Source organism: Jaculus jaculus, chromosome 14 (assembly GCF_020740685.1).
Source record: "Jaculus jaculus isolate mJacJac1 chromosome 14, mJacJac1.mat.Y.cur, whole genome shotgun sequence".
Lineage (NCBI taxonomy): Eukaryota > Metazoa > Chordata > Mammalia > Rodentia > Dipodidae > Jaculus > Jaculus jaculus.
In genome coordinates this window covers 50,176,658-50,199,536 of record NC_059115.1, presented here as the reverse complement: position 1 = coordinate 50,199,536, position 22,879 = coordinate 50,176,658, and the positions used below count along the sequence as shown (strand labels likewise).

Here is a 22,879-nt window from a genome sequence, read left to right as displayed (position 1 = left end):
GATTTCTTAAATTACAGCTGGTGGGGATTAACAGAAATCGGAAAAGAGTCCCACTTCCTCATGTTGCTGTTTTCTGGACTAATTATTGTCCTTTCAAGTCTGCTGGGAGGATGGGGACTTGGAAGCAGTTTCTGTGTGTGAGTTCAAAAAGCAGTTTTCATGTTCTCTGTAATTCTGCAAAGATGATTTAGTGCTCAGCCTGCGGCTCTCATTTGCTCTTTAATAACCCCAGACAGACTTGTCACTCGTGGTTTTGAACTTTGGACTCCTTTCTATCCTGGCTGAAGGGTTTCTGGGTACTTCCCTTATTTCCTTACATAGAATATTTTTACTCAATAATCTTTTGCCAACTCCAGCCTGTTTCTGTTAGGGGAAAGGTTCTGATTGATTTACTAATTATTTTTCAGAGGTTTTTCTTCTTTGTGAAGTGCTCAGCTCTGACCCCCTTGTTTTCTTGCTCAGAGTGTTTATCGCTGTGTAGGGTGCTCAGCCCCCTTAGATGGTTGTTTTTCTGTCGAATAGCTGGTGGCTGGGCCTTGGGACCTCTCAGCTCTTGTTTGGTGGTGTGAGTGATGGCTCCATGATTCTGTCCAAGAGGTCCCTGGGCTATGGATGGACAGTGTGGAGGCCACCTGGAGTGGGCACAGAGGGTGATGGCCCAGCCCTGTTTGGCTCCATTGATTGTACCACAGTCCCGTGGAAGCAGAAATAGAAAGGCTTCAGCATTTGCACTTTTCTCTGCTGGGATTTTTGCTTATTTTGTGTATTTAGAAAAAGCAGCCATTTGCAAACTGCTGACCTACCATTTTCCCTGGAATGGAAACCATTTGGATTATTTCAATGACTTTTAGCTAAGATTTGTTTGTTCACAGTATTAGTTTTGTTTTCTGGTGTCCTGTTTAGAATAAAACCAGAATGTGTCTTTTTGCTTTATGGAAATAAGTGCTACTTGGTGCCTTGCAATTTTTGCAAGCCAAACATGAATTTGAACAATCATGTTTTACTCTACAGAGTCAAAATAGAAAGTCTTAAGTGCAAATTATAGACATGTAAATATTTCCTTTTGGGGTTATTTTGCTTTCTTTGAAAAATTTTTAAAATTTATTATTTATTTATTTGCAAAGAGAGAGAGAGAGAAAGAATGATAATGAGCATGGGGCTGGGCAGGCCAGGGCCTCTAGCTGTTGTAAATGAACTTCAGATGCATGTGCCAGCATGTGCATCTGGCTTTATGTGGACACTGGGGAATTGAACCTGGATCCTTAGGTTTTTGCATGCAAATGCCTTAACCACTGATAGCCCAACAATGACTAAAGTATTCTTGAGTTTTGAGATACTCCTCTTTTCCTGGTTAAGGTTCTCAGTAATTAATTTCTCAGTGTTAGAGAAGCAAAATTGAACAGATCAGCATTACAGGCATGAGAGCATTTGATGGAAGGTGGTGTTGTCTGTCCTGGAATGACAGGTGTGAGGCCTGGGTTTGGAATAAGAATAAAATTTCATTATTTTAAGAACTATTACGCATTGACTTAAGTTCTGAGAATGACTTATGTTTGTTTAACCTCCGAAACTTTTTTCCTGTTATCTATATATTCTTAGCTAATGTTTCCTCCTGATGTGGCGACATTTGCATTAAGATTTTGGGATGGAATAGCTGTCTGGAAAATACTTTTAGTATCACGGTTGAATTTCTGATTAAATGTGAGTTTAAAGCATTTGGGTTAATAGAATAAAGAGGGGGAAAGGAAGTAGTTATGAATAGGTTGGATTGGATTGGGATAAAGATTTTTTTTTTAGAGTTTTTATGGTTTTTTAAAAAAATTTAAAGATAATCACTAAATATAAAAAACAAGGGGCTGGAGAGATGGCTTAGCGGTTAAGGCGTTTGTCTGCAAAGCCTGAGGACTTATGTTCAACTCTGCAGATCACACGTAAGCCAGATGCACAGTGCCGCAAGTGCCGCAATGTCGCACATGTGTCTGGAGTTCAATTGCAGTGGCTGGAGGCCCCGACACCAATTCTCTCTTCCCCCCACCCCAATAAAAAAGAAAAGATTAGTCTGTTGGGATTGCCTCAAAAAAACAACAACAAAAAAAGGGAATTTAGGGTTGGAGAGATGGCTCAGCAGTTAAGTGTACTTCCTGCTCAAACATGGGGTCCTGAGGGCTGCTGCGGTTGAGTTCGAATCTCCACACCCCATGTAAAACAGCTGGGCATGGCCATATATGCCTCCAACTCTATCCTCGCTGGGGAGCCTAGACTCAAGAATCTTTGGAGCCCTGCAAGCTCCAGAGTTGAATAAAAGGCAGAGCTGGCTCACAACAAGACCAGCAGCAGAGCGATGGAGCGAGCACCCCACCATCCACTCTGACCTCCACAGGCAAGCATGTGGGACACCACAATACACGTCCACACATCACACCTCACATACCACATCACACACAGACATGCAAAGCAAGGTAATTTAATAGCTAAGAGAAGGTGGGAATTGGAAACACATCAAGCTATAAGAGGAGCTGTGAATTAGGCCTTAAGTAAACTATAAATTTCTGTAGGTTGGTGACCATGAATGCTTTTATTTATTTATTTATTTTTAATTCCTGAAAAATGGCATGATGGTGGCCTCATGATCTCTTAGGAAATGCTAAATGAGTGAGTGGATGAATGCATTGGGAAACCTGGTGGCAGGTTCAGCTCTGCAGTAGCTATTGTGGGACTCTGGGCTATCATGGAATTGCAGACATTAAAGAATGTCTTCCATTCCTTGTACAGTGAAGCGTACGAGGAGGTCAGGGCTGCCTGGATGGGTCCTGCTGCTCCTTCCCTTTCAGCTTCATGGTAGGTCCTCAGAAAACCTTTCCTAGGTGCCCGGCTGCAGTGTTGGGCCTTTCTGAACTCAGTACTCTAGGGTTCCACTACTCCATAGTATGAAAGGTAGAGCGCGTTTACTATTTCAGATGTGTTTTCTCTCTGTGGTCTTTTCTAGTGGTTCTGATTGGCAGCCTTTGGGTTTTTGGTACCTCAAGCCCTGTTAGCAGTCAGAATGTTCTGCGAAGCTTCTTGACCATCACTTATACAACCGTGATGGCAGTAGCGTTCACCATCCCCCTCATTCAGAATTTTTTTTTTTCCTGATGAAATCATTCCATAGACCAAGTCAATATTTATCCAGTGGAAGGAATAAGATATCTAGGGATGACTAGATCCACACTTCTCACTTTTACTCTTTGAAGTCCATTTATATATCTAGCATATGATTATTGAATATTTAATGCATTCTACACTATGTGTGTTACTGATAAAACTATGGACACATGGGACTAGGAAAATGGTTCAGTGGTTAAAGTGCTTGCTTGCATGTCTGCCAGCTTGAGTTCAGTTCTCCAGGTAAATCCAAGTGTAAAACCTTCAGTAATCCTGATGTGCTTTTGACAATGAGAGGCAGCCAGGAGAATCAAGATAGTTTCCCATGCTGTATGAATGCTGATGTTTTCATCATACCCGCTTGGTTCCTGTGCTCCTGTGGTCTTTTGCACACAGAATTGGACCTGAATCTGGCTCTGGTGGCCGCTTTATCTTAGCTTCCTGGTCTGTGTTCCAGGGCATGCCAGCATTTGGGATTTCATGGGGTCCCCATCCAGTTCAGAATCCCTGATGATAATATGGAAGCAATCTTCTGCTGGATGGGCCTGATGAGAGTTCCTAGGAAGGCAGTCTAGTTTTAAGGGTTGTACTTTGCAAGTGAAGGCTTTGAACTCACACTGCAGCACTGACAGCTGGGTTGGCGGGCGTTCGCCTCTCTTATGTTTGCATGTCTGGGAAAAGCCCTAGATTGTTGTAGGTGAGGCTCGAGTCAGACTCTCCCAGGGTTAAATCCCAGCTATGCTGACTAGATGCTCTGTGAGTCAAGGTGAATGACTAGGGTTCTCTTTTCCTTTACCTGTGAAATGACGGAGGCTGAGTGTGTCTGGCCTTTGTTCAGCCTGCTTTAGGTTTGCATGTCTGCTTCGTTCTGTGATAAGGAACTTCAGGAATCCTCCTGTGTCTGCTTTACTCAGTGCTGGCGTTACTGGCAAGTACAACCATGCCTGGCCTTTTATGTGGGTGCTGGGGTTCCGATCCTGGGACTTGTGCTTACGCAGCAAAGGCTCTTACCTGCTCAGCCACCTCCCCACCCCACTTTTTGAAGTTATTATTATGGGCACTCCAGGGCCTCTGGCCACTGCAAATGAACTCTAGACACATGCTCTACCATGTGCATCTGGCTTATGTGGGACCTGGAGAATCAAACCTCAGTCCTCAGGCTTCACAGGCAAGTGCCTTAACTGCTAAGCCATCCCTCCAGCCCTGTTATTTTGTTTTTATTGATACAAGGTCTTGCTATGGCTGGCTTGACACTCATTATGTAGCTCAGGCTGCCCTAGAACTGTGACAGTACTTGTGCCTCAGCCTCTGGAGCGCTGCTGGGATTACAGACATGTGCCATCATGCTAGCCTCTCTTTAAAAAAGTTTATTTATTTATGAGATAGAGGAGGGGGGGTGGAATGTGAACTATGAGAGTCAGGGCCTCCTGCCACTGCAAATAAATTCCAGATCTCCAGATGCATGTGCCACTTTGTGTATCTGGTTTTATGTGGGAATTGGAGAATTAAACCCAGGCCATCAGGCTTTTTAAAGCATGCAAGTGCCTTAAACCACAGAACCATTTTCACAGCACCTTTAAATTAAAAATAAACAAGACTTTAGACTTCATCTCAAAAATAGAATCTCTGGGTGAGAGATTGCTAGACTACATAGTGAATGCTCAGTTAAATTTGATTTTTTTTTCTTATTTTATGAGATAGGGTTTCACTCTAGCTCAGGCTGACCTGAAATTCACTATGTATGGCAGTTTACTCACAGTGACTCTCCTACCTCTGCCTCCCAAGAGCTGGGATTAAAGGCATGAGCCACCACGCCAGGCTTAAATTTGAATTATTTAAAAAATTATTTATTTATTTATGAGAGAGAGAGAGAGGGAGGGGGAGAGAGAGAGAGAGAATGGGTAATGGGCATGCCAGGGCCTCCAGCCACTGCAAACAAACTGCAGACACATGTTCCACCATGCACATCTGGCTAAAGTGGGACCTGGAGAATTGAACCTGGGTCCTTAGGCTTCTCAGGTATCCGCCTTAACCTCTAAGCTGTCTCTCCAGCCCCTTAAATTTGAATTTTTGATAAAGAACAAATTTTCATTTTAAGCATGTTCTGAATATTTCATGGCATTCTTAGATTAAAATATTGCTTTTTATTCCCTGATTTTTAATTTTAACTGGGCATCATATATTTTTACCTTCTAAATCAGGCAACCCTAGTTTGGGAGTAAAACATCTTTTACTCTCATTCATGTTTCCCACATAGATATGTATATATTTATATATGTGTATAATGTATGCATACACACACACACACACACACACACACACATATATATATATATATAAACACTATGAAAACAGTGAAATATATTAACATATGCATGCTTATACAAACATTAAAACTCTTGGAGCATGAGTACAGATAGCTAAACAAATTTGTAGTAATATTTCATAGGACATCTTGTAACTGTTATCTAATTCATTATAGGTATGTAAGTGGTGGGACCATCACCTTGAGATCATGTTGTTGACACTGGAGTACATAATGTCATGTTGCTTACAATTCTGAAATGTTCTGATGTTGTTTCTGTCCACGAGCATTATTAATAATGATGCCTTAATAGGTAGGTATACATTCCAGGGACTCCTGAAAACCTCATCATCTTTGAAGGAAATTACCTTGTCACTCAGAGTCACCTACCCAGGGAAGGTCATTCTCTATGGTTGGCCTAGTTTTCCCAATAGGAAAATAAACACATCTAGTGATTAGGTGAGTAACTAGGAGTGATATCATTTTACTTAGAGTTTAAGCTAATTTTTGGATAGGGTTGGCCTTGAAGCTACCAGACTAGTTGGCGACTTTGAGAGAAATGTATCTAAGACTGAGATCCTTTTAATTCAGTCAGCACTTACTGAGCAACTATGGGACATATGGGAGAGGTGAATCGAAAGTTCCTTGTTCTAGGGTAAGAAATAATTATGACAAAGGGAGACTAGATAAAGTCAGGGCTTTAAGTCAAGTAAAGCCAGTTCTTGTGGGTGGGTTGAATGAATGTAGGTGGCGATTAATTGTAGAGGCCAAGTGGAGTAAGAATAGACTGTGTTAACATTGTCTTCTTTGAAGGTCCTGTTTGAGAGAACTATTCAAAGAGGAGAATAATTTTATTTTTGAAGTAAAATGTTCTAGCTATAGAGTTAGCATTAACAAATATAAAATGGCCCCATTCAAAAAATAATTATCAAATTATTGTATTTATTTAGGAAAGTAAAAAGCCAATGGAAGGAAAATGAATATACCCACGTGGCCTGAGAGCCTATGTGGGCCTAGAAGCAATGTGAAAAGAGATTTAGAAAAGAAGAGAAAGTGCGGAGAGCTCCTGGCATGTGGAGAGCAGCAGGGAGTAGAGAAGGGTCAAGGGGAGACTTATCAGCACCTGGAGGTTCAGGAGGAATGACCAGGCCACCAGAAGAGCTTGCCCTCCCCTTGTAAAAGTATTTATAACCTTGCTGTAGTGGCCTTTACCTTCTGGCCCAGGTGAGCCACAGTGAGAGTTGATTGGTCTGGGCTAGGGACTGGCTCATGCAGAGGCCGGCCATGACAGTAAATTCTGGTGACTGAGTTTGACCAACCACAGTGTAAGGATTAGATTCAAATTCTAGGAAAGGGAACCTCCCTCCCAGGAAGGGCTCAGGTTGTTTGCGGAAAAACAGATCTAGAGGACTCCTTTAGGCAAGAGATAAGAAGCCAGCTTCCTCTCTGATTTCTAGCAAGGCCCGTGGACATTCCTGGTTCTTACTTTCAGGGACCCAGTCACCCTAACTGCCTAACAAGGCTACCTGACTCCTCATTTCCCTCTTTCTAGAAGAGACACTCTAACTGCTGTTAGAGAAAAGAGGATGATGTTGATTTTTCTTCTTTAACTACTTCCAGCTGAACAGGGTCATAGAGTAATTGCAGTTAGAGTCTCTCCCAGAGGGAGGACTAAGGGGCCCAAAAGTATATTGGTAGACTGCAGGAAGATAGTCCTCAAAGAAAATGTTGGGGAGAAAGAATAAAAGCAAGGGGTTAAGGGGTAGTGGGCACACAGCAAAGTGGTCACCTTTAGAGTTTCCATTCCTGTAGACTTCCAGGCCTTGAGAGCATTTGAAGGGACCCAGGTAGATGGAGTTAGGTTGTCTCAGGACTGAGCATGGGCTGATGTCCTGTCCCAAGACCGTTCACTGAATGGCGCAGTAATGTCTGACATGGTCTGAATCTGTACATGTGTGGCCTGTAAGGCAGATGTGATATTAGCAGAGTCATCAGGATATATGCAGTATTTAACCTTGATAATGGAAGAATATACCATATTCTGTTTTATAATAGCCTTCCTCATTATTTGAACCTCAGTACTCAGAAGGGAGATTTTGTTCAGCTGTGTCATTTAAAGCCTTTTGAACCTTTTTTTTTTGATGTCATATGTCAATTTATTTATTAGTTATGTATGCAGTGTGTATTCAGTCATGTTGGTACCATTGTTAGCCTCCTGCCTGTCCTGTCCTGCCCCCTCTAAAATGACTCTCCTCATTGGGGAGTGTTGGTCGTGCTTTATGGGGGTAGCCATCATTTATGGGGCAGAGGCAATGTCTCCGTGCATAATGTTCCAAAATGTGGCTCTAACAATCTTTCTGCCCCCTCTTCTGTGAATGTCCCTGAGCCATGTTGGGTTCAATTTAGGTCTACTTCAGCAATGAGGTCTTGGGAGCCTCTGTGTCTATGGATCTCTGGTTTGGTAGGAGTTGGGTGTTCTCTGTATCGATCTCCTTCACCCTTGTGCTGTTACCAGGTTCACCAAGGAAGCAGCACTCTTGCTCATTTCCCCAGTTCCTCTATGGTTTCAGCTGAGGCCCTCGTGAGGTGCAGTGGGCTGATTCTCTCCTCAGGTTCTGCGTCCATCTTTGACATCTTTCAAGTTTACAGATGGAGTGAAAACAGAGATTAAATTATCTGACACTTGAAAAACATTTTTAGTCTATTGGCACTTTAAAACCAATAAATTGACTAGGCACTCTAAGGTCTTGTGTTTTTGTTTGTTTGTTGTCCTTGTATCCATGGTGTCTACTTTTTTTTTTTTTTATGCATCCTAGAGGTAGTCAGGGCCAAAGGTTAGTACCACAGAGCTATTGGGTACTATAAGGGGCTGCTCAGCACACTTTTGGCCTTAGGACTCATTTAATAGCCAATAGTTTTTATAGTTGGAGTATAATGAGAAGGATTCATCATTGTTACCAACGAGGGGAAGCCTTTTGACTAAACTGGCCACATTTTGAGATGAGTATTTTCCTTACCTTAGATGTGACAGCACATTGTGCCTGCTTACCTCCTCCTCTGAATGTGTGACTGTGTATGGTGTCAGATTTCCCTATCAGAGACTTGACTCCAGGTGGGTGGAGCTGGATGTATGCCATGTTGGTTTCCTAAATATTTATCATGCACCTGCTGTTGTTTCATAGGAGATTGCCAGTGAAACGTGGGCAATGTTTAGGGACTCTTAGCTGGTTCCTCAGTTAAACTGAATGACATACTTTGAATGTCCCTCCTTCCCAGGATGAACACTCACACGATCTCTGATTTGAATTGCACAGTCAACAGCAGGGGAATTTCACGAGAAGCCTCCTGTGAGGCATCTTTGACTTATATAACTTTGAAGGCCAGCTTGACTTATTTCCTGTTGGGGTGACACTTGTTTATTAAACTGGCCCAAGTCACAGTTAATAGGCTTAATGGTTTTGAATGGTCCCAAATGATTCTCCGTCAGGGTGTCATTAATAACTGGGGAGCAGTCTCCAGATGGGATCCAGCGCACCCAGAGCTACTTAGTGAGGCTAGAGAAGCCCTGGGTCTCCCTATGGAAGTTGAGAATGTGAAGAGTAAGGTTTACCATTGCAGTGAGAGCTAAAACGTTTCTAATAATTCTTTTTTTTTTAAATAAAATGTATGTGTGCATATGTGCGGGTATGTGTACATGTGTGTACATGTAAATGTATGTGAAAGCCAGAGGGTAACCTTGGGTGTTGTTCCTCAGGAGTGCCATCTATCTATTTTTGGACAGAGTTTCTTGCTGGCTTGGAATTCATCATTTTGGCTAGACTGGCTGCCCACCGAGCTGCAGGATTCCATCTTCCCAGCACTAGGATTATAGGCACACTATCACACTGGGCTTTTTTTTTTTTTTTAATGTGTTCTGGAAGTAGAACTCAGGTCTTCATGGTTGCAAGGCAAGCAGTTTACTGATTGAGCTATTTCTCAGCCCATACTTTAACTTCTTTTGTTTAAAAACAAATCCATGTGAAAGTAATGCCATTTAAAGTGACTGCAATCATTAGAACTTGTTGAGACCATTCCGACTTCTCTAGCTTAGGAATCACAAGGTGACAGTGTGCTCACGATGGAAAGGATTATACTAAGTGAGGTAACCCAGGCCCAGAAAGCCAAGCGCCACTTGTTCGCTCTCATATGTGGATCCTAGCTACAGATGACTGGGCTTCTGCGTGAGAAGGAAAATACTTAGTAGCAGAGGCCAGTAAGTTAAAAAGGAGATATAAAGGGAAGAGAAAGGAAGGGGGGAGGGTACTTACTAGGTTGGTATTGTATATATGTAAGTACAATGATTGAGATGGGGAGGTAATATGATGAAGAATGGAATTTCAAAGGGGAAAGTGCAGGGGGGGGGGAAGTATTACCATGGGATTTTTTTTTATAATTATGGAAAATGTTAATAAAAATTGTGAAAATAAAAAAAAGAAAAAAGAAAAACTATGTAGTAGTGTCCTTTGTTTTTAACTGGTTCCCTTAACAGTGACTTAAACCTAAAACTCATTTGGGATCTAAATTTTTGGTTGTTTCATATAATTTATTAAGTGCCCACTTGATGAAAAATAAACATTTTTCTTAAAAAAAAAAAAGAATGAGGGTTGGGTAACTTGCCCAGTGGCTGAGTGGGCTGCCGAGTTGATCATGAATTACCTTACCATTTTCCAAGTTAACGTGCATGTTGGCCTAGAAAGCTTTACATTTGAATGGAAATTAACAAGGTGCTTAGCGAACCTTGATGTTTTATTTTCATCAGTTGGATTGGCATGTGTCTGCCAAGTTGAGACAGGTTGTTTGTGGTGGATGTTTTTACTGTGTCAGGGACTGGTGGGATGAGACGGAGCCTGGATGCAAACCTTTATTGGCGTCTTAAACATGAAAGAACATAACTGCTTATGTAAGTTTGGGACTGGCTGAATGTTATTAATTGTTTTCCCCTTGATGGCCAGGCTAAATATTATGTTGTTTTAGTATCTACCCTGGGTTCCTACTGCCTTGTTTTTGGCCACTTAATCTCTTCCTTTATATATCTGTCATTGAGTTATAATTGAAGCTTCATGTTTTATATTTAGAGTGATGCATGTAGATTCAGCTGTGCCAGCCATTCAGGCTTAATAGCAAATGTCAGCTTGTGCCAGAAAGTTTTTGAAATCTGGTCTCTTTTTTGGGGTTGCCCAATCTAAGCAGACTATCTCTTTCTCTTAGGGGCTAAGATTTCACAGGGAAGCGATTTGGCATAGACTTCTGCTTCTGTACGTGGAGGGGCATCATGCTTCTATAAAAACACGTACTGGTTTACTAGCTTCCTCTCCCATTCAGACATGCAGCCTCAAAGGTGTTTGCTTTGCTCTCCTTTCCTTAGCTTACTGACTTTCTTGAAGGGCACCAGTGAGTATCAGGTCAGGAGTAGCCACAATAGTGAGGGCTAATGGCACCATGCCACATGCCGTGTCCCAGGTGCATCCAGACGTTATCAGACAATTCATAGTTCTTCAAGTCTCTGGATTTGGGCCATTTTTGAACTGCACCCATCAATCCATGGAAATGAAATATTATTTGTTGAGGTTTTACTATGTGTCAGGCACTTTTCTTAGGTGTGAGGGATATAGGGACTGGACTGTTGAAAATCTTTGCACTTATGGAGGTTTCATGCATAGATGCATGAATAGAAATCAATATATAGATGAGTAAAACACCATGTGCTAAATGGTATAGGTGTTGGAGAGAAAAATAAAGCATAGGCAGGTTTGGAGTGACTTATTTGAAGCTGAGCAGACATAGAAAGACTTACTGAGAAAATGGCAGTTGTGGAAGGACTTGAAGACGATCAGAGTGGGCCACGGTGATAGGAGATTCGTTGCAGACAGGGGCTTGGGTAGGAATTTGCCTGACTTTGGAACATGAAGCTCATAGTACCTGGAAGAGCTTGAGCAAAATGGGAAGCAGATAGAGATGGTAATAGGGGAGAAACCATATTTGGGTGTTTATGAAGGCTTTACATTTTGCTCACCATAAACGGGATACGATTGCAGCTTTCTAGCTAGAGTAGTAACAGGATCTGATTAATTTAGTTAGCAGTCCACTGTAATGGGCAACAGTGACATAAGAATTTGGAAATTGCCAGGCATATGGGCCTGTGCTTGTAAACCCACTGCTAGGGAGGTGGAGATAGGGGAATCCCTGTGGTTTGCTGGCCAGCCATTCTGGGGAATCCCTGTGGTTTGCTGGCCAGCCATTCTAGTCTCATTGTTGAGCTCCAGGCCAATGAGACATTGCCTCAAAAGGATGGTGTTCCTAAGGATGACACCTGAAGTTCTCTTCTGGCCTGCGTTTGTACCTGGACACATACATGCTCACACACACACAACACAGCCACACGAAGACAGACACACATACATTAAAAGAATTGAAGAACATTTAAGCTACAGATTTATCCTTACCTAGAAGCAAATATGTTTAGCATTTTAAGCTTTGGCTTTTTTCTTCCTTGAGTCAATGCCAATGTTTAGTGGTTTTCTAGGTTTTGATGTCGTACACTGAATTAACATCCTCACCGCATTCTTTTTTTAAAATACTTTTTTAAAATTAAATTTACTTATTAGAAAGAGAGAGAGAGAGAGAGAGAGAGAAAGAGAGGGAGGGAGAGAATGGGTGTGTCAGGGCCTCCAGCCATTGCAAATGAATTCCAGATGCATGCACCATCTTGTGCATCTGGCTTACATGGGTCCTGGGGAATTGAACCGAGGTCCTTTGGCTTTGCAGGCAAATGCCTTAACTGCTAAGCCATCTCTCCAGCCCCTCACCCCATTCTTAGTACACGTGAGGACTGCATGTATTCAGGTGACTGCATTTTCATCAAGTATGCAGAGCTAGACTATATACATGCAATTTATCTAATTTGCACCTTAAATTTTTTGTTGTTGTTTATTTGTATTTATTTATTTGAGAGTGACATACACAGAGAGAAAGAGGCAGATAGATAGAGGATGGGCACGCCAGGGCCCCCAGCCACTGAACACGAACTCCAGACTCATGCGCCCCCTTGTACATCTGGCTAATGTGGGTCCTGGAGAATTGAGCCTCGAACTGGGGTCTTTAGGCTTCAGCAGCAAGCGCTTAACCGCTAAGCCATCTCTCTAGCCCTGCACCTTAATTTTGGAAAACATATTCTCAAAACATCTTACCTTGTAAACTTGCAGACTCTGAAGTAGTGTCATGTGTCCGTGTTAAATGTTTCTTGCAGACTAACTGTCGTCGGCAATTACAGACTGCAAGCCCCACCTGCTGCCTTAAGAGAATTTTATGGTTTTTGGAAAGTAGATAAGTAGATTTTGTGTATGTGTTATAGTGTGCATGTGTGCATGTGTATTCGTATGGGTGCAGATGTGTGTGCATGTTGATGTGGGCGCAGGGTGTACCTAGTTTGTTTGGTTGATAGCAGGTGTCTCCACTTTGTAGCTTATTTATTTATTTATTTATTTATTTTTTATGAGAGAGGGCCTGGCAGTGAACCTGGAGTTTGCTGGTTAAGCCGGGCAAACTAGTCAGTGAACCGTAGGGATTGTCCCATCTCTCCACTGCCCCCATACTGGGATTACCAGGAGTGTATTTCCATGCCTGGCATCTGAGTGCATGCTGGGGATGTGAACTCAGGTCCTCATGCTCGTCCAGCAAGCACTTTACCTGAGCTATCTCCTCAAACATGATTTAGTTTTCCGAGTGTTATACTGAGCTATCAGTTGGTGGTTTGATTCAGGTGTCCCCAATCAAATTGTGTGTTCTGAATACTTAGTTCCCCGGCTGCTGGCAATTTGGGAATTGGCACCTTGTGGGGGCTTATGGGTGATATAGCCAGTTTCCCCTTGTCAGTGTTTGCCGTGCTTTCTTGCTCTTGTTGGCCACCTGATGTTGGCTAGGAGGTGATGTCCAGCCTCTGCTCATGCCATCATCTTCCCCTGCCATCAGGGAGTTCCCCCTTGAGCCTCCAAGCCAAAATAAACCCTTTCCTTCCATCAGCTGTTTTGGGTCAGGTACTTTGTGCTAGCAACGTGAAGCTGACTGCAACAGGATACAAGGTAAATAAGATAAGGGTTCTTCCCCCAAGGAGTTGAGGAAGAGGAGATAGTCTGGTTAGGAACCTACTCCCCAGTGATCACTTCACAAAGAGCGTGAAATTCTGGTCAGTGTTAGGACTGTGAAAGTTCTGGGCAGACAAATACTCTAGTGCCTCTCTTCCCACTAGTATTCTGTAAGTATGATTGTAATAGCATTGAGGTTCGATGCTAAATAGGGTAGAGGTGCCAGGGCCTGGCAGACTCTCTTGTATAGCTCTGAGCAATATGGCTCTGCCCCAAACTTGCATCACACTGTTTAACACATGAAGACCCTACAATTAACCCGCTCCAGAAAGCAGTGCGGAGACCATCTTTATTTACTCTGGACTATCCTTTGGACATCTCACCCCTCTCCAGTGGGACATTTCTTCTACTTCCTGTGTTGTTTTATGTCCTTCTAAACAATGCCCAGGTGACCGCGGGGCTGGCCAGTTCCGCATCTGTCTGTGGAGAAGGACTGTCTGTGCATTACTTTGTGTCTAGGCTCCGGGTGTGAGCTCTGTCAGGAGTGAGGTGGAGCCCCGAGCCTGCTGTCCGCTCGTACACTGCATGCCTCATCTTCTGTGAACCCGCCTGTCCTCGAGCATCCCAGAAGTATGAGCAGTTTCCAGGGCAAAGATTGTGGAAGCAACTTCCTCAGAGGTGAGAAGGCTGTCCCTCGCCCAGACGGGCCTCTCAGCGGAGTCCCGGCAGACGCTGAGGAGCAGGCTGCAGCAGCTTTGTGACCCAGGAGAGTGACAGTTGCCATGGCCGTGCTTCTCAGAAGGACGATGCCTGATCTCAGCACCAGACCTGCCCTGTGGTGGTAATGCTTAGGGGCAGGTAAATATGTCAGTGCACACCAGGGATGGTGGCGGCTGCCATGGCAGTGGTAAAAATTGAGGGGCAGGAAAGTGAAGTAGCCTTTTTTTCCCCAGGGCTAGTGGTCTAGCTGGAAACATTTTCGCTTATGGTTTTGTCGTACCTTCTTCCTGCCATCTTTAACACCTGCCTAGAATTCTTTAACTTCCTGCGTCAAGCTGCGCGGGAAGGCTGCTCCTGGCCGGCTGCCTTAGCCCCTCCTCTGACTTAGGTTGTTGCGTTTCTCGTTGATAGCTCCTGGTCTTTTCGTTCCTCCTATGTACTTAATCTTCTGCGTGATCAGGGTCTAGCTCCCATATCTAGGAGGCGAGGGCACTAACCTAGGTTAGACTAGGTTCAAATGCAGATAAGCAGTGCATAATTATTTGTGGATTAAATCATTCCAGAAATGAAAGACTAGATGATCAAAAAGCAGACTTTGGGTTTTCTACTATCTACTTACATGAAATGTCTCTGTTTACCCCAGTTTAGATTAAAAACTGGACTGACGTTGTATATTATCCAGGGTACAGGTGCAGTGATTTTTTTTTCCCCCTCCAGTACAACTGAGTTTGTGGCTTTGTAACATTTCATTAAGATTGTCTTGATACAAGCCAACACTCAATGAAGCATACAAATTGTCATTCTTTATATTTCTTTACTTATTATTTATTTACTTCTTAGAGAGAGAGAGAAAGAGAATGTGCATGCCAGGGCCTCTAGTCACTGCAAGCAAACTCCAGATGCATGTGTCACCTTGTGCATCCAGCTTACATTGGTCCTGGGGAGTTGAACCTTGGTCCTTAGGGTTTGCAGGCAAATGCCTTAACAGCTAAGCCACCTCTCCTGCCTACAAATTGTCATTCTTTAATGGGTCTAGGCTTCACATGCAAGGCTGTGATTTATTAATTATTTTTCTATAGTTAAATTTTTAATCCCTTCTGTTTCCAGAAATGAGTCTTACTACTATTTAGATTCCTCATTCTACTTACTAAGAATGAATAGAGAAAACATTGCTTGTTCTTAATTGGAGTCATAGTTTCTTGTTTTTTTTTTGAGGATTGGTTTGACTTGTGGAATGAAACATTTGAGGGGGTAGAAATAGAAAATGAAGTGGCTATTCCTTCAAAGGAAAAGCAAAGATTTTGGTTATGTATAACAAAAGAAAAAAGACCAACAACAGAAATGGGTTGTATTTTTAAAACAAAACTGCCCTAAGTATTCATATAAAAAGATGGGCTTTCCCCAAGCTGGGTCGGCATATCTAATTTATAGAGAAAGCATGTATTGTTTTGCAGTTTGTATTGTGGTTATACTGGCTCCCAGAAGATTAGCTCCAAGGTGTATGTGAATAGTCACACCCTGAATTACATGAACTGAACACTTCCAGAGAGCTGGAAAATCTGATGCGTGAGTGTTTCCCAGCCATTCATGTCCCAAACAAAAAATAATATTGAGGTAAGAGGGCAGAGTGAAACCCAGAAGTTGCTATGTTATAGTCTTTTGTGGACATTTCTTACCTATGAGATCCTTGGCAAGTAAATTAACTTGACTGACCCCAGAACTCCCATCCTTAAGGTGGAATAGAGATAAAAATACAAGTTGCCTTCAGTTATTGTGAGGATTTCATGAGATAATATGTGGAAAATGTCAGAAAGCTCAGCAATTTATAAATATTATTCTTCTTATTATTTAGAAAAGCATACAGTGGATGGGGTGGTGGGTAGGTAGGTAAAGGAACAGACTCTGGAGGGTCCCTTATGTGGATTTGAACCCTCCCTGTGTGGCTCACTGGCTCAGTCATCTTTGGTCAGTTACTTGATTGTACCATGTGTGATTTTGCCTGTGTGAAACACAGTACTAATATCATCCATGGTAAGTGCTGTGCAAATATTTGTGTGGTGGTCGGAAAGCCTGAGACACACAGATGTACTGGGACCCTTATGCTTCATTCCATCCCCACATTGCACCCTGAAGGAGATGCTGAACATCTCTGAGCCTGAGTTTCTTTTTGTAACATGGAGATGATTCCAGTTGTCTAGAGTTGTGTGAGAGATCAGTAAGATGATGTGCAGGCTGCTCGCTTCCTGTCGGGCTACATCGTGGACATACCCAGGATGTTAGTTACTTTTCTTGCTGTGACAGAACTTGCAAAAACAGCTTAAGAAAAGAAGGGTTTATTTTGGCTCATGTATTGTGGGTTTGAAGTCCATCTTGGTAGGGAAGACATGGAGACAGGAGCTTGCGGCTGCTGGTTATATTCTATGTACAGTCAGGCACACACGTGAATGCTAGTTACATTCCATGTATAGTCTGGAACACACTACAATGCTGGTCATATTCCACGTGCAGTCAGGAACACACTCGAATGCTGGTTACATTCCATAAGCTGTCAGGAACATACCTGGTGCTGGTTACATTCCATGTACAGTCAGGAACACACTAGAATGCTGGTCACATTCCATGTACAGTCAGGAACACACTGAAATGCTGGTTACATTCCATAAGCTGTCAGGAACACACTCAAATGCTGGTTACATTCCTTATACAGTCAGGAAAACACTGGAATGCTGGTTACATTCCATACACAGTCAGGAACACACTGGAATGCTGGTTACATTCCATATACAGTCAGGAACACACTTGAATGCTGGTCACATTCCATACACAGTCAAGAACACACTTGAATACTGGTTACATTCCATATACAGTCAGGAACTCACTTGAGTGCTGGTTACATTCCATATACAGTCAGGAACACACTCGAATGCTGGTTACATTCCATGCACAGTCAGGAACACACCAGAGTACTGGTTACATTCCATACAATCAGGAACACACTTGAATGCAGGTTACATTCCATGTACAGTCAGGAACACACTCGAATGCTGATTCTGAACTTGTTCTTCATCCTTCCCTCCCTCCCTTTTCTTCCTCTTCCCCCTCTTTTCCTCTCTTGTCCTCTCATTTCCTTCCTTCCTTCCTTTCCTCCTTCCTTCCCTTCCTCCTTCCCTTCCTCTCTTCCTCCTCCTCTCCTGTCCTCTACTTTCCTTTCTCCCTCTAACTTCTTCTCCTCCTTCTCTCCTCTCCTCTCCTCTCCTCTCCTCTCCTCTCCTCTCCTCTCCTCTCCTCTCCTCTCCTCTCCTCTCCTCTCCTCTCCTCTCCTCTCCTCTTCTCTCCTCCTTTCCTCTCCTCTCCTCTCCTTTCCTTTCTTTCCCCTTTGCTCTTCTCTCCTCTCTTCTCCTCTCCTCTTTTCCTCTTCCTTCCCTCCCTCCCTCTTCCTCTTCCTCTCCTCTCCTCCCTCCTTCCCTCTTCCTCTTCATCCTCTTTTTCTCCTATCCTCACCTTTTCCTTCCCTCTTTCTCTCCTCCCCTTTCCCACCCTCCCTCCCCCTTCCCTCCCTTTTCCTCCTCTCTTCTCCTGTTCTCTTCTCTCTCTTTCTCTCTTTCTTTCTATGTAGGACCATAGCGCATGGACTGGCACCAACCACATTCTGGGTAAGTCTTCTCACCTTGATAAAACCTCTTTAGAAATGCTCTCATAGACAGGTTCAAAGTTGTGTCACCTAGGTGATTCTAAATCCCAAACAAGTTAGATTAGTGAACATTAACAATCACATCAAATAAGTCATGGGCACAATGAAGAATTTTCTTACAGTTGCTACTTCTATTATGTTCTTCTTCTACTTCTATTACTTCTTACAGTTGTACTTCTATTATGATTTTGCTTCCATTGTTTTTAATAATACTATACATATGTCATATACAGAACTAAATTCCCAGATAGATTCCCATATGTATGAATATGATGAAGTAGAAAGTAACAATGGGCTATTCTCACTACTTTGTCTACTGGTACAGTTACCTAAATGGAACCCTTTAAACAAAGTTGAGAAATAGCCAGGGAGGTTTATACTCATGCATGTATAATTTTGCAGGTCATAAGATCAAATCAGGGTTAGTGTTATATATAAAGTTGTATATTCATGGAAAATGATTCAGGCACCAATGGGAACTAAAATTTCCAACATAAGAAGTGAAAAATGAACACCCTGTTCAAGTCAAGCCTGTATCTATTTTCTGTGTTGACGAGGGTCGAGCTCATAGTGTGAAGTGTTGACAGGGCTTAAATTTCCAATGTTAAACCCTGCTTGTAGTTCCTAGCCGTGTGTCTCCAGAAGTGGTTATGTCCTGATTCCAGTGTTGGTAACTTTTTCCACTTGAGTCACTTGGGTTACTGCAGTGACCATATTTAGACCTTTACGTTGTTTGGCAATATGTCTTTAAGTTCAACTTCCTTTATTTTTATTTTAAAGAGAGTCAGGAAGGAGACGCAGCAGTTGCAATAGAGCTATGAGTAGTGTCTGAGCAAAGGCGGACTTTGACTAGCATTTGACTGGGAAGTCTCCTGTGCTTTAAAGAAAGGTGGGTGCTCTTACCACACCATTGAATCTACAAAGAAATGCAAAAGACCATACTGAAGTCTGGGTGCCAGACACTCAGGAGAAAATATAGAAGGATGGATGAAACTCCTAAAAACCATATGTTATAGAAGGACAAGAAAAAAAAAAAAAGACATTAAGCCAAAAAAAAAAAAAAATGTATGGGAGAACTTCCTTCAGGCATATGCAGATACCTTCAGAGAGCATAGTTTCGTTTGAAGGTCAAAACCTGGAGAAATGATGAACCTGAATTGGTTTCTTCTATTACTCAATTTTTAAGAAGTATTTATTTATGAGAGAGAGAAATAGAGAGAGAGGGAGAGGGGCAGATAGAGGGAGAGTGGGTGTACCAGGGCCTTTAGCCACTGCAAACAAACTCCAGATACATGCTGTATTTCATGCATCTGGCTTTTCATGGGTACTGGGGAATTGAACCTTATTCCTTTGGCTTTACTGCCAAACACCTTAACCACTAAGCAATCTCTCCAGCCACTTTTACTTAATTTTTTAAAAATTTCACTTACTATTTGAGGGAGAGTGAGAGAGAGAAAGAGGCAGAGAGAGAGAGACAGTGAGAATATGGGCGTGCTAGGGCCTCTAGCCATTGCAAACGAACTCCAGATGCATGCACTACGTTGTATATCTAGTTTTCTGTGATTACCAGGAAATTGAACTTGGATCCTTTGGCTTTGCAGTTAAGTGCCTTAATCACTAAGCTATTTCTCCAGCCCTTAATTAAAAAAAATGATTGTGGAGCCAGGCATAGTTGGTCACGCCTTTAATCCCAGCACTCAGGAGGCAGAGGTAGGAGGATTGCTGTGAGTTCAAGGCCACCCTGAGATGACATAGTGAATTCCAGGTCAGCCTGAACTAGAGTGAGACCCTACCTTCAGCCCCCACCCCCAATATTGTGTGTGTGTGTGTGTGTGTGTGTGTGTTTGCTTGTGAGGATGAGTGTGTGCACACCATGGTGCATCTGTGGAAGTCAGAGGACAGCTTTCAGGTCAGTCGTCACCTTCCACCTCATTTGAGACAGAGACTCACTGTGGCTAACATTCCTTTCATGGGCTTCCAGCAGATTCCCTGTAGACACACTGGAATTACAGAAGCTTGTCACCACTTCCAGCTTTGATGTGGGGTCTGAGGATCCAAACAGGCTTTCTGAGCTGTGCAGATGTACTCACAGCCCTGAACTATTTTTTGAGATTGGGACCAAAGTTTGGTTTCTTTTTTTTTTTGGTTTTTCGAGGCAGGGTCTCACTCTGGCTCAGGCTGACCTGGAATTCACTATGTAGTCTCAGGGTGGCCTTGAACTCACGGCGATCCTCCTACCTCTGCCTCCTGAGTGCTGGGATTAAAGGCGTGCGCCACCACGCCCAGTGGTTTCTTTTCATGACGGAATGATGGGCTTTATTGTAGGCGAATGGGGAGGCATGGTAAAGTTTTAAGTAGGAAAGGCGGGAACCTTTGTGTTTCTGAAAGGTTACTGTGATAGTGCTACAGAGAATAGTGGTGACAAAGAAAACCAATAAGGAGCAGTGCCGAAGGGAAATGATGCCACACTGGACATCACTGTGGCTGTGGAGATGGAGAGGAGGGTGTGTAAGTGAGAGATACTGGGGAGGCAGGATCATGGCCAAGGTGATTGGTTGTGAGGGAAGCGGTGAGGCTGAGAGGAAAGGATGGGATTACACTTCTCACCTGGACAGGTGGGTAGAACAATGATGCTATTCATGGAGCTCACCTCCTGGGAGAGGAACAGGTTGGGGAAGGTGGCTACCCTTTGTCCCTGGGGTATAGGAGATGGAACAGTTGTCACTGAGACAGCTGTAGGAGAGGAACTGCTCAGGGTAGAGTCTGTGTATGAATCTGGTTTTCATTTCCATTCACAAAACGCAATAACCAATTAACAGCTGTCTAAAGAAACAGGCACTCATTCATCTCTATCTAAGAAATACAAGGCTATTACCTGGTGGCTCCATGATGTCACAACCAGCAACCACGGCCCTCCCCTCTCCTTTTTGGTTTTTAGTTGCTACTTGTCACCTTGTGATGGGAATGTGGCTCCTCTCCCTTTAGGCACCACCTTTCAGCTGGCAGCATCTCCATGGTCACCCTGCTGCTCTGAGCAGGTTCTTACTGGGAAGCAAGAGAGGTACACACGGTGTGTGCAGTTATTTGTTCTTTCCTCAGTGGAGTTTCAGCTAAGGGAGAGAGGGATTGGAAACGTTTGCCGACGTAGAAGAGTTTAATCATGTGGGTGAGCAATTTCAGCCAGCACATTTTGCTTTCAACCTGTGAATCCCAAGCTACAGTTTCTCATTAACATATAAATTATGAGATGCATTTCAAGTGTGACTATATACTTCTTAGATACTTTCAAACACCTATAGCAATGGATTGTGTTTAAAATATATTAGATACACGCTTTCTTAATCTGATTAAAATGATAACCTACAAAAGGCATGTTTCATTCCCACTTATTTATTCCCAAATCTCCCTTGTTCTTGCGCTTGGAGAACTTCTCCCTAAGTTTAGAGCAAATGTGGAAAATTCCATTTGGTGCTCACCAAGCGGTATGCAGGTCAAAGCAGGGGATGCATGGTGGAAAATGTCATACCCTTTGCTGTGACCTTTGTTTCTGTGAAGGGTGTTCTTATTCTGCGATTGAAAGTAGAGGAGAGCAAGAAATGTTTGCTCATTCATCTTGAAGGTACAATTATTCCAAGTACTATATTTGTCCTCTACTCCAGTTTGATTCAAGACAGTCTCATCATCTAATAGAGACAGAGTTCAGTTAGTGACCTTTTTAGTATCCGTGGCTCCGAAGATAGAGAAAGCCCAGACCCTGAAGTATATCAGAAAAGAGGAGAAATTTAGAAAAAAGATCTTGCCATTTATTGTGCACGACCTTGAATCTTCTTTGACCTCACCTGCTTGCCTTCTTCTATGGAATTAAGTTTGGAGTGGAGGCAGTCTCACATCCCTGCCTCATGCGTGTACAACAGTGCCTTGGGAAAAGGATGGCTGTGCCACACTGAAAGGCTAAATGAAAAAGAGACAGATGAATGATTGCATAAGGCTTTGTGGGGAGGGTATTAGAATTCCCCATTGGACACTTTAGGGGATTTACAGGGAGATTGTGGATGACCCTTGGCTAAGAAGTGTGCCTGTGTGTGTGTGCCTGTGTGTGTGTGTGTGAAGATTTTTCAGGAGCTCCTTATTTGTAATAAAGGACTAAATGAGGAGAGCCCTGAAGGTATATCTGGTTGAGTGAGTTTGGACTTTGTTCCTAGGTGATGGGGAGCAACTGAAGGTTTTTAATTTAATCAAAAATTCAGTTTGATAGAAGTAGACTTTATGGATCAGAGATTTACATGCATTTACTATTTCCTTTCTTTTTGAAGTAATTGTAGATTGATATGTACTTGTAAGAAATATTGAGGCATCCATGTTTCTTGTGATGGTTAATCTTGATTATCAGCTTGATTGGACTTAGAATAATCTAACAGACCCATCCCTGGGCATGTCTCTTTGGAATTAGGTTCCTGAAGTTGGAAGACCACCTTGAATATGTGTAGCACTGCTAGGGTCTTTGAGTGGATAAAAAGGAGGACTGAATAAAAAGAGGAAAGCGAGCTGAGTTTCAGCATTCCTTGTTCTCTGCTTCCTAACTGTGGGTGAGCTGCAACCAGCTGCTTCATGCTCCTGCCCCCATGAAATTGGGCTTAGAGTAGACCTCTCACTCCACAGTGATGGACTGTCTTTTCGAATTATAAGCTGAAATAAATACTTCCTCCTTAGGTTGCTTTCTGTTAGGTGTTTTATCACAACAGCAAATAAAGTAACTAATACAACTGTTTTTGATACAGTTTCCCCAGCGGTGACATTGAATATGTTATAATCTGGAAACGAGCTGAAGACTTTTGAAGGGCGTCTGCAAGATGCCCACATCTGTTGAGTGATTGATCCCAGGAGCTGTGGACGAGGATG

General features: G+C 42.9%; 1 protein-coding gene across 6 annotated transcripts in view; it reads left to right on the top strand.

The window, feature by feature from the left end:
• The window catches only part of Mitf (melanocyte inducing transcription factor), a 250,628-nt gene that overhangs the window by 25,988 nt on the left and 201,761 nt on the right, over positions 1-22,879 (top strand). The window contains exon 1 of one of the 6 annotated variants that reach the window (XM_045134289.1): positions 121-137. The exons of the other annotated variants lie outside the window; for them this stretch is intronic. The gene's annotated coding sequence lies outside the window, so the exon portion shown is untranslated. Of the gene's footprint in view, positions 1-120; positions 138-22,879 lie in introns of those variants that run through there. 6 annotated transcript variants of the gene reach the window in all.